At 36.4% G+C, this 12,786-nt stretch overlaps 1 pseudogene; it reads right to left on the reverse strand.

Annotated features, from left to right (window-relative positions):
- Nucleotides 1–8,722: 8,722 nt before the first annotated feature.
- LOC147822519 (hepatocyte nuclear factor 4-gamma pseudogene) lies at nt 8,723–10,045 on the reverse strand (annotated as a pseudogene).
- Between the last annotated feature and the right edge of the window lie 2,741 nt (nt 10,046–12,786).

The following is a 12,786-nucleotide window of genomic DNA, read 5'->3' on the forward strand; positions in this document are numbered from 1 at the left end:
TCAATTTTGTTGATTCTTTCAAAGAACCATCTCTTGGCTTCATTGATTTTTTTCTATCGTTCTCTTAGGAGAAACCTATTTTCTTTGGCCACTCACATGTTCAAATTCTCATCAATAAAATATCCCCATTCTACAGTGTTGTCTATGCATTGGCATGTTAAAACATTTTTAAGGAGAAAACTCTAACAAATATGCTTTACATGTAGAACTCATTGGGAAAGACAGGTTACTAAAAGAAATAGTATTATAACAATAAATAACTGAAATCACATTTGATATTTTGAACTAGGAAATTAGTCCGATAAAACTTCCATAGAAGAAAACCTTAAAAACAGTAAGAAATGAACCAGAAAGTAATATATCAATGATCCAAAGCCTGAAGAATACTAACTTGAAGCATTAATTTATCAGATTTTGGTGTGTTGTGAAAATCCACCACCAACAAAGCCCAAAAAGTTTTTAAGTGAGTTTAGAAAAACAGAAAATATCAGGAAAGAGTCAGATACAGGCTGAATGAGGATACCAGAAGGAAAAAACTGAAGGAGTTGTAGGAAGCACTATGCAAGAAACAAAGTTTGAATATTTTCTATAACTGGAACAAAATGTGCATATTCATATTGGAAGGACATAACATATTGACTGTGTGAAATAGAAATAAATGTCTAAACAACTAACAGGAAAACTTCAATATGTCAAAGATTAAAAATCTTAAAATCTTCCTAAGAAAATTGACAGGTTACTTACAAAGAAATAGCAATTATATTAACAACAGGCATCTCTTCAGCAACAATGAATGCTAGAATTCATTGAAGTAATATTTTCAAATTTCTGAAGTAAAATCACAATCATAAAATACTATATCAAGCTAATTGAATATACGGAGTGGGTAATATTATGATATATCATATACAAAGCTTAAAATATTTGATCATCCATTTACCCCTTCTGAATGAACATACTTTTGATCATTGAGTATAATTTTATATAAATAAAATATTAGGAACGAATATATTTTGAAAGCTAAATTGTGAGCATAGATATATGTTGGTGCATATGATTTATTATCTGAGAAAATGGTAACTTGTTTCTTATGCTGAAATTAATATTTTAGACATTCATAATAAAAGAGACAAGAGTAGGTAGTTCTGACTAGATTAAAATATGCTAACACAAAAGTACTTGTTTAGAAGGATGAAATATTTCTGAATAGACTTTTTAAAGGAATTTCATATTTAGCTATGTATGAAAAAGTGTAATCACTGAAATAATAAAATGTATTTCATAGCTTCCAAGAACATAAATAAAAACTTAGAAATCCACCTGATGGAAAGGGAACAGGGGAGAAAAGAGCAATTATGTTCAAAATTTCAAATAAATCAATGAAAATATAGATACAATTTGGAATAGAATTAGAGATTATTAACATTTACAGGCAGTTTAAAACTGACAATAGTTTTGCATGTTAAGATGCATAGTTTTCTGAATATGATTAAATCATAAAAAAATGAAATAGAAAACTGTACACCAGCTTCATACTTTCCCATATGATTCCTTTTTAAGCTCATCTAACATAGCCTGTATGATTTAATTCATCTATATTTTTTGAAGATTGTCATATGAACCAGGGTATGGTTTATCTTCAGGAATGTTTATATCAGCTTCTAAAAAAGAAGTCTACTTGGCTATTGTTGAGTTCGGTGTTATTATTGTTTTATATTTCAATCATATCCTATTCTTTGGTCATTTAGTTCTTCTACATGATTTTGATTTTATATCTGGCAGTTATATTAGTCAGGGTGTTTAACATCCCCAATTATAACTGTGGATTTGTCTTTTTTATGTTTGCTCATTTATGTTTTTTCATCTTGTTAGGCTCTGTTGGTTGGTGCATGGACATTTAGGAGTCATATTTCCTGATGAATTAATGGATAAGTTATTATGTTTCTCTTTTTTGTAGTCCTATCTTTGTTTTAAAGACTAATTTATTAGATATTTCTTGTTAAATATATCATATTAAATTTTATATTCCTGCTTTTTAAATTAAAGTTGGCATGGTATGTTTTAATTTTTTTAAATTCAACTTAAGGATATCATATCATGTTTTTTATCTATTCTGTCTATCTGTCTTTCGCTTCATGTATTTAGACCTTTTAAACTAATAGTTATTTTTGTGTCATTAATTCTACCATTTGTTTTGTATTTGATCTCTTTTTTTCTTATCTTTTATTATTTGAATAATTTTTAGAATTCCATCTTCCCTTACAGTTTTCTTAAATATATATCTATGTTATGGCTTTGATTTAAAATGTTTTCCAAATGTTTTATGTTTGTAGGTGGGGCATGATCAGAGAAATAGGTAATAATATAATCTGAAATGGTATATTTTTATCTTTGGCTCCTTTCTTCTCTCTGTGATCCATGGCTACCATGGGATGACCAGATTTTCTCCACCATACCTTTCTGTCTTGAAGCCTACCAACCATGGAATAAAACCTGTAAAAATAATAAAGAAAATAAACCTTTTTTCCTTTAAGTTTCTGGTGTTTGGTAGTTTGTCCAGTGATGTGAAAGCTCACTAATACAGAAAATTGGAACCAGGAGTGTGAAAATTGATGTGACTACACCTTACTATGTGCATCATAAACATTTGAAAGTGGTTTGTGGAAAGAGTTAGAAAAAGTGTTGAGGTGCCAGCTGGAGATTGATGGAAGTTGTAGGTGGGAGCTCATTAGACTAGAATGCTAAAAGAAATGCAGATAATAAAGGCCAGGATAAGAGAATTCAAATAAGAATGAAGATTCTATTGGAAACTGGGCTAGAGACCATGCATGTTTCACTCTGCCAAATAATTTGTCTATGTTTTGTCCATATGCTAAGACTTTGTGTGTGGCTGAATTTATTAGTGATGGTCTAATTAATCTGGCAGAAGAAATTTCAAATTAGGCCAATGTTTAAACTGTAACATAGATACTGCTACATGACCTAAAATGAGAATGAGAAGCAAAATGCTAACCCAAAAGATATGAAAATTTTTCAGTTTTGCCAGAAAGGAAGCACCTGTGAAGTTGGGACAAAGAATAGCATGGTTGCTAAGAAGATTAGCATTAAAAAAAGCTGAATATTTTACAGCAAGACAATAAGAAAGATTCCTTAATGGCTCCGAAGGAAATGGCTGCAAAGTCAAGGATGTAAAATATTAAACTACTGTAAAGGACTTTGCTTTGAGAAGAAAAACTCAGTGTGGTTCACTCATTCAGGGCTGATTACATGTGTGTATCCCTGAGTTCAGCCATTCAGGCACTCAGAAGTGTCTGTAATCAAGGTCAAAGTGTCCAGGCTATTGTTTGAGCTAGTGGCTGACTTTAGCATTATTCACATGGCTAGGAATTTTTAGGCATGCAGAATGCAAGTGCTGAGGATTCTTAGAGACTCCTATATAAATTATAAAGGAAGGACCTGGAGGCCACATAGTTTGCCCCTAAGAAAGCAATACATGCAGCTGTGTGAGTGAAGCTGAAGGTGCACTGGAGTCCACACTATGCTAGAAATACCACGAACATGGAAAAATCTTCTGAGGAAAGCCATAGCCAGTGAACACACTCAGCACAAGAGAGAGGCTATTAGTGCTACAACTAGCAAGGCTTTAAGGGTAGAGCTGCATAAGCTCTTAGAGAAGATCAGATTTTACTACAACCTGAACTAGGAGCTAAACACAGATGTAAACTTTGGAAAAGAAGATGGAATGATGAGCAGCAAATAGCCTATCTAATATTTGGAATCCAGATGCTGGAATATAGCATCATGAGGAAGAGAAGGAGGAGGAAAGTGAGTCCCTACGACCCAGCAAATATCTGAATCAAGAAATAGAGCACATGGGGAGAGTGAAGAGAGGGACAACAACCTAGAAGTGGGAGGTGGCAAGTGACACTTTCTCCTTCAGCCGTGGCTCAAGGCATAGAAGGGGCAGCTCAAACCTGCAAAGGCATGGTGAGTACTGGCAACCCCAGAGGCCTCCATGGAGAAATGCACCAGTGGAACAGAGCAGAGGACACTGCATACTACAGTAGCTCGTGAGTTATTCAGGTTCAGGTGGCCCCCAGGGGAGAGCAATTGACCAGTAGCCATTTTAGAATGAAGTCAGAACTCAGAGAAGCTGTGAGTTGGCTCCATCTAGCAGCTCCAAGTGTCGAGTGAGTTCAAGCCCGCAGGAAGTCAGGAGCCCAGTTCAAGCCAGCAGGGAGTCAAGTTTCAGATATTAGGAAGCCAAGTTCAAGCCAGTGAGAGTCACTCAGAGTGTTGCAGGCAGAAAATGTCAGGAACCAGAGCCCTGGACCCAGAAACACTGTCTCTCAGATGCCAGTGCCCCCCCAGAGCTCACCACATGGGCCTCACAGTATCTGAAACTGCACTGCAGAGGCTCGGGGGGGGTGGGGGTGGGACCATAAAGGCCATGGTTATGAGCCCCAGAAGATAGAACAGAAGTGAACAACAGAGAGAGGGCCTCTCTGAGGCTCCTCAATGGAAATTGAAGCCCACTGGGAAAGTGTAGAAAATCTCTGCAATAAAGGCACACTGGACCACCAAGGTTGGTAAGTAGGTGGGATCAGCATCTGCCATAGAAACCTGTACTCGCTTTAGGGGAAAGACAGCTGGAACCTGCAATAGAACGTTGTAGAGTTCAATCTTACAGGAGGTCAGGTAGCTCAACTTGAGCCTTGCAGCCAGAAATCAGCCTGAATCACAGTGGACTACAGCTGGCTTGGTGAGACTAATCAACTTAGATCTGCATACTGCTATCTATGTTGTCCACCATGACAGCAGAGATATGCCCTAAGGGAGTCCCTTTTCTCTCTATATATATTTTTTTTTATTCTTTTCTTTTTCTCTCTCTCTCACTACTTGTTATGTACTCCTCTCCCACTTTGTTCCTGTTCCTGTCCTATTTCAGATTGTTTTTCTCTCTGTTTCCTTCTCTCCACTGTCATTATTCTTTTTTAAATTCTTTCATTGATACATTTTAGGTACACAATACATTTACATTTCTCATTGAGTGCTTATTCCTGTACATGATGTATCTTGGTTCTTATTTGTTTCCCCATTCCCTGTGCACCCTTCACCCCCTCCACCCTTCCCTATTTACATTGATTTCGTTTCCATGTTTTCTTTTCTCATAATTTTTCCTTCCCCATCTTTCCTTTCCCCTTTCCCTCCCACCACCCGCTCACCTTTGGACCTTTTCCAATTTCAAATTACCAATTATTCATTTTAATCATTTTAATCCTTATTTATACTTTCAGTTTCTCACACGAGAGAAACTATTTGGTATTTACACATGTGTGTCCTATTTATTTCACTAAAGAGTATGGCCTCAACATGCATCAATTTAGCTATAAATGTCTCTAGTTTCTCATTCTTTTTTTTTTTTTGGTGGGGGAGTACCAGGGGTCAAACTCGGGTCCTTGTGCTTGTGAGGCAGGCAGCAGAGCCACTGAGCTACATCCCCGGCCCCTAGTTTCTCATTCTTTATGGCTGAGTAGTACACCATTTTATTAAAAAAACACATCTTCTTTATCCAGTTTCCAGTTGATTGGCACTTGAGCTGTTTCCAAGCTTTAGCTATTACAAACTGTACCCCTATGAACATGGGTGAACATATATCACTGTGGTATGATTCTTTTGGGAAGATAACCAGCAGGGGAATAGATAGGTCAAATGCGACAACTAGCACTAGTTCTTTGAGGTATCTCCATACTGATTTCCACAGTGGTTGCACCAGTCTGCACTCCCACAAACAATGAAGAAGGGTTCCTTTCTCCTCACACACCTGCCAGCATTTGTTATTGGTTGAGTTCTTGATAGCAGCCATTCTTTCTGGGGTGAGGTGGAATGTCAGTGTTGTTTTCATCTGCATATCTCTAAAGGACGGTGATGATGAATATTTTTTCATATATTTATTTGCTGCTTTTACTTCTTTGTCTGAGAAATGTCTGTTCATTTCAGACACCCATTTTTGATTTGGGTTGATAAATTGGGGGGGTCTGATTTTTATCAATTCTTTTTTTTTATGGCTTTTATTCAGAAAGTCCAGTGAAACAGAAAGGTATCACAGTTTAGAAATATTTTAATCTCACTATAATTTAACATTTAAAAAATCAACAATGAAATTTATAAAAATAGTTTTACATTTATAAAATGAACTGTTATTCACAATAAATTATTCTTTTTCATTACCTGAAAACATTATGTATTATGTAAAAGAAACAACTTTCCTTTTCATTATTTTGCAAATAAGCTGCAAACACTAGCTCCACCTTGTCCAGCTTTGCTGGCAGTTCAGTATATAAAAATATTATATTACAAATTCCCTGACAATAGTTATAAAACATAATCATTAATAATAATTTCTATAAAATATTTTAGTAAATATTTGTGGATAAATTAAAAGGCTCTCTGAAAATAAATTTTGTTTTTACATTTTTAAAAGCATTTGCCATGGTCTCTTTTCTCCAAAATTTATATGTTGAAACCAGTGTGACGATACTGGGAGGCGAGGACACTGAGGAGCGATTAGGTCATGAGGGTGACACAGCCACAGGAATGAGCTTAGCTCGTTTATGAGAGGCCTCACAGAGCTTCTCTGCTCCTTCCCTCGGTGGAGACACTCAGGGAAAGCCTATGAACCCCACTCTGCATGTCCCAGTCCCTTGATCTTGGGCATCCCAATATTGAGAACTGTGAGAAATACATTTTATTTTTATAAGCTTCACAGTTTACGGTATTTTGTTACAGCAGCCTTAATAGACTTAGTATTTTTAAATATCTTCTTAGAAAACTATCTCAAAAAGTAAACAGAAACCTAGAAAAGATATTCATATTCATAAAATCAGAAACATTCCTATTCATGAAATAGACACTCCAGGAAATTTTCAAAAAGAAATTTGCTTGCTGATCTCTGACTCTCTTCTTCCCTCTTCCCTCTCTCATTCAATGGTATATTTTCTAGCATAGTTTTACAAGGATACAACTCTTAAAGGACCATTATTGATTCTATTAAATTGCTGATAACTCTTGCATAAATCATTATTCCATATGGTGAGCCAATAAGTTAATTAATACTAATATAAACTTTATTTATAGGTAAGTGGAAGTTATAAAATCATAATCCTAGAAATTTTGAAGAACTCTAGAAAAACACATTTATTGCAATATATTACAGCTTCATATATCTTTTATTAATGTCATTGATAATTACTCAAGCAATTCTCAGTTTTCCCTGCCACATTAAGTAGAGAGAGGGAGAGAGAGGATTTGCTCCATGAGGCAGCCCATGATTAACTGTTTTAAAATAAACTCCACGTTTAGATATCAAGTAGGTTAGGGCTGCAATAAATTCTACTCAGTATATTTGTAGGTTGGTGAGATTCTGAATTTGTTTTTGTTTTCATCTAAATTTACCTGGTGTAATTTTTATTTTTAAAATTTTTTAAGGAGAAGGCTTAAAAATACAAAAATGTTTTCCTACACTGCAACAATTTCAAGTTTACCACTTACATGTAATGTACATTACAGGTAACATAATGGATAGCATTCAATCATTACTGGATTGCATATATTTAAAAACCACACTGTGAGTAAGAAGTTCAAATGTTTCTTTCTATTCACCAAATATATAGTCTCATTAATGGCAGCCTGAGTTGGTTTTGTATGTGGCTCTCTTACTCTTTAGACTTATACACTTTGTTTTGACCCTTAAATTATCAAGCTGAAAGTTTCTTTTATATATAAAAGAGAGATAGTAATACCTCCCCTACAGGACTGCTGTGAGGATTAAATGAGGCACATGTGTGGTAGGTGGCTAATTTGTCCCTCCTGGTAGTGGCTATCCCAGGGCTATACAGCTTTACAGGTTTCCTACTAAAAGATTACCATTCAGCCACCCTGTGAACTGGATGTAGGACTGTGCTAATTTCTAGCCAATGGATGACTTTCTAGAATGTTTCAAGACAGAGAGAATTAGGTGTCTTTTTTGGTTGACCCATGTGTTTAGGTTTTCTTTGTTGCATTTTAGCTTGTATCTTAACTGGTAAAATAAACATGTTTATTTTAACATACATCTTCAAATACAGTTAGATTTTGTGCTCACTTCGGCAGCACATATAAAAATACAGTTATCTTTCAAAGAATATCCAATCATTCTTGGAATAGCATTTTATAAATTTTTTGAATTTAAGATAAGCATATTTAACTGTGGACCAAAGACATAATTCTTTAGCCACAGAATGCCCGTACGTGATTCTTCTTTTGCAAAAAAAGCATTCTATTCTACAGTCACTGCTTTAGCTTTCCAATATTTAAGACTATTACTTATGAGAAAATAAAACTTGGTTCATTTTATGTTAACTTGGCATTTTTTATCTACTATTCTTAGCCAAAAGGAACATTTAGTTCTTCATCACATCACAATAAAGCAATTATTTACAGATTTAAATTAATAGTATGAAAACAAATGAAAGTAGGACAAAAGATTCAACAGGTTCAGGCTCAGTGCAGGGGAAACTAAGAACAATATACTATATAAACAGTTTCAAACTCGGATATATATTGGTTGTATGTGAAAGTTTTATACCATAGACGCAACAAACAAAATGAGTACCCAAACAAGGAAATAGGACACCATCTTATAACAGCACCATGAAGAAACCTTGGCTGAGAGTTTGCCAAAAGTACTATCCTGAGATATTTCAAGACCAACAATTTTTCACATTCAGTGCCGTTCAGAAGTAAACATGGTCTCAAACTTGCTTTTGTTTGGTAAGCCCCTGGTGTGAAATGACTGAAGCTTGGTTTGCAGCTATTTTGTATTGTTCATGTCCAGAGCCTTGTGGTGGGGAAGGAAGTGGAGTTTCAGGAGTTGAGATCTGGTCTGTATGAACCAGTGTTGACATGGGACCTAAAAGTATAGTTTGTCCAGTTAGTGGATCTTGAGACATATGTGGGTGCATTGGGTGGTGGAGATGACTCCTATCATTGGAGGCACCACCCAGTAACATTTCCTGAAGTAGGATGTCAATTTTGACCATGCCGAAAAGTTTGACGAACTGTATCTGCTCGATCATTTGCCAGGTGATGCTCTGCAGCGTGGGCAGCAGCAGAAGCAGCTCTCCGAAACGGCCTCGTGAGTTGTACTGCCGATCGTTGATGTAGTCCTCCAGACTAATCTGCACTTGGAACCGCATGTCCTTAATTTTCACTGGGTCACTTAGCCCTTTTGCATCTGGATCAAAAAATACAATTGCCTTCAAACAAGCATGCTCATTGTCATCAATCTGGATTTCTTGGAATGGTCTGATGAGCTCATCGAGAACCCTATTGGCCACTCAGCTGATTTCAACTTCACAGCTGTTATGGTGAATAACACAGTTGTTTCCCAAAAGCAAAATATCTTTATACATCATGGATCTCTTTGTAGTTCCAAGCAGTAAGTGTTCCCGTGCATGCGCTCTTAACAGGGCCACCTGATCATCCAGTGGTAACTCACAGAAGGCAGGAATGTATTTAGCCCATTCCACCAAGACTAAGAGCTGCTGCTTCATGGATTCACAGACATCACCAATACTTGCAATTTTCTTAACTTTTATGTCAGTGCTTACTCCGGGACTTGAGACAGATCTGGCGAGACCGAATTTCTGCTTGAGCCAGTGTGTTAATGGAAGGGATGCTGCTGCCATCAAATGTGCTTCTTCTGGTGCTTATTCTATCGCGTTCATTTTGAACAGCTTTTTTTTTTCATTCCTGCTCTAAAACATTTTCTTAATCGACAGTATCTACATTGATTGCTTTTGTCCTTGTCAACAACACATTGGGGACTGAATCTGCAGGAGTAAACATGACTCTTGCGTATGCTGCGTCTGAAGAAGCCTTTGCACCCATCACAGCTTGATGCCGCATAGTGCTTCCCTGTTGCTCTGTCCCCACATATTGCACACAGACAGTTGATAACATTGTCTGTGGTATTCATACTTGTATTCTGTGGGGCAGAATTATCTGTGGGCGCTGCTCCCTGAGCTCCAGCGTCGCAGTCAGTGGCGCCGCAGCCACCGCAGCGACCCGCAGAGGGGTCCCCACCCACCCCTATCAATTCTTTATATATTCTAGATAGTAGAACTTTGTCTGAGGTACAGCTGCTAAAATTATTTTTTTCCTACATTGCAGATTATCTCTTAGCTCTGTAGGTGGTTTCTCTTGCAGTGCAGATGCTTTTTAATAAGATGAGATCCCAGTTGTTGATTCTTTGTGCTAGTACCCATGCTACTGAGGTTTTGTTCATAAAGTCTTTTCCTATGCCAGTGTCTTCAAGACTTCTATCTAACTTATTTTCCAGCAAGTTTAGTGTTTCTGTATTAATATTTAGATTTTTAATCCACTTAGATCTTAGTTTAGTGAATGGCGATAGATATGGGTCTAGTTTTAATCTTTGGCAGGTTGAAATCCAGTTTTTCCAACACCATTTATTAAATAGGCTATCTTTTCTCCAATGAGGATGGTTGACTCCTTTGTCAAAAATGAGTTGGCTGAGTATGTCTGGAGTTGTCTCTGCACCTTCTAATCTATTCCACTGATCCTCTGGTCTGTTTCTTTCAGAGTACCATGCTGTTTTTATCACAGTAGCTTTGTAGTACAGTTTCAAATTGGGGATTGTGGTACCCCCAGGCATGTCTCTGTTGCCTAGAACTGCTTCTGCTGTTCTAGGTCTCTTCTGGTTCCAAATGAATTTTTGGATTGTTTTCTCTAGTTCTTTGAAGTATATTGTTGGAATTTCAATCAGCATTGCATTAAATCTATATAGTAGTTTTGGAAGTATGGCCATTTTCACCATATTGGTTCTTCCTACCCAGGAGCAAGGGATGTCTTTCCATTTTCTTATATCCTCCTCCATCTACTTTTTCAGAGTGCTGTAGTTTTCAGTGTAGAGGTCTTTTGCTTCCTTTGTTAGGTTTGTTCCCAGATATTTCATTTTTTTGGATGCTATTGTAAAAGGAATTGTTTCCCTAATTTCTCTCTCAGTGAGTCTGCTATTTGTATATAAGAAGGCTATGTTTGGGGGGGGGTTGTATTAAATTCTTTTATTGGTACATTGTAGGTATACAACACAATTACATTTCTCATTGGGAATTGTACCTTTCCCCAAAGAATTAAAAGAATCATACCACAGTGATATATGTGCCCCCATGTTCATAGCAGCACAGTTAGTAATACCTAAAACTTAGAAACAGCCCAAATGCCCATCAACTGGAGACTGGATAAAGAAAATGTGGTTTGTTTTTTTTTTATAAGAAGGCTATTGTTTTTTGAGTGTTGACTTTATATCCACCTTCTCTACAGAATCTGTCAATTAGGTCTAGAAGTCTGTTGGCCAAGTTTTTTGTGTCTTCCATGTAAAGTATAACTACATCAGCAAATAAGGACAATTTAAATTCTTCCTTTCTTATCTTTATTCTTTTTATTTCTTTCTCTTTTCTAATTGCTGTGGCTAATATTTTCAGAACTATATTAAACAGGAGAGGTGATAGTGGGTATCCTTTTCTTTTTCCTGATTTTAGCATGAAAGTTTTCAGTTTTTGACCATTTATTATGATGTTGGCTGTTGGATTTTCATAGATAGCCTTAATCAGGTTGAGACAAAGACCATCTATTCAAATTTTCTGTAGGGTTTTTATCATGAATGGGTGTAGGATTTTGTTGAATGCCTTTTCTGCATCTATTGAAATGATCAATAGATGCAATCATCTATTGAGATGACTTTTGTCCTTAACTCTGTTAATATAATGTAGTATATTTATTGATTTATGAATGTTGAACCATCCTTGCACCCTGGGATAAATCCGACTTGGTCCGGGTGCATGATCTCCTTGGTGACCCTCTGTATTCTGTTTGCCAGTATCTTGTTGAGGATTTTTTGCATCTATGTTCATTAGGGAGACTGGCCTATAGTTCTCTCGTTTTTTTTCTTAAATTCTTTTATTGGTACATTTTAGGTATACAATACCTTTACATTTATCATTGGATGCTTGTACCTGTACATGAAATATCTTGGTTCTTATTTTTTCCCAATTACCTGTGCGCCCTTCACCCCTCCACCCTTCCCTATTTACATAGACTTCGAATTTTTTTTCTTTTCTCATAATTTTTCCTTTCAATTCTTTCCTTTCCCCATCTCCTCCTACCACCCCTACCCTTTTGGAACTTTTCCTATTTCAAAGTATCAATTTTTACTTATTAATCCTTTTAATCCTCATTTGCACTTTCACTTTCTCGCAATAGAGAAAGTATTCGGTATTTACACATGTGTGTTCTATTTATTTCACTTAAGAGTATGGCCTCAATATGCATCCATTTAGCTATAAATGACTCTAGTTTCTCATTCTTTATGGCTGAGTAGTACTCCCTTTTATAAAAAAAACCACATCATCTTTATCTAGTTTCCAGTTGATGGGCATTTGGGCTGTTTCCAAATTTTAACTATTACAAACTGTGCCGCTATAAACATGGATGAACATATATCTCTGTGGTATGAGTCTTTTAATTCCTTTGGGAAGATACACAGCAGGGGAATAGCTGGGTCAAATGGGACCTCCAGTCCTAGTTCTTTGAGGTCTCTCCATACTGATTTCCATAGTGGTTGCACCAGCCTGCACTCCCAACAACAATGGAGAAGGGTTTCTTTCTCTCCACACCCCTGTGAGCATTTCTTATTGGTTGATTTCTTGATAGCAGCCACTTGTTCTG

Source organism: Heterocephalus glaber, unplaced genomic scaffold, assembly GCF_053883595.1.
Source record: "Heterocephalus glaber isolate CG9 unplaced genomic scaffold, H.glaber_assembly_v1.0 deba00001613, whole genome shotgun sequence".
In the NCBI taxonomy this organism is placed as follows: Eukaryota; Metazoa; Chordata; class Mammalia; order Rodentia; family Bathyergidae; genus Heterocephalus; species Heterocephalus glaber.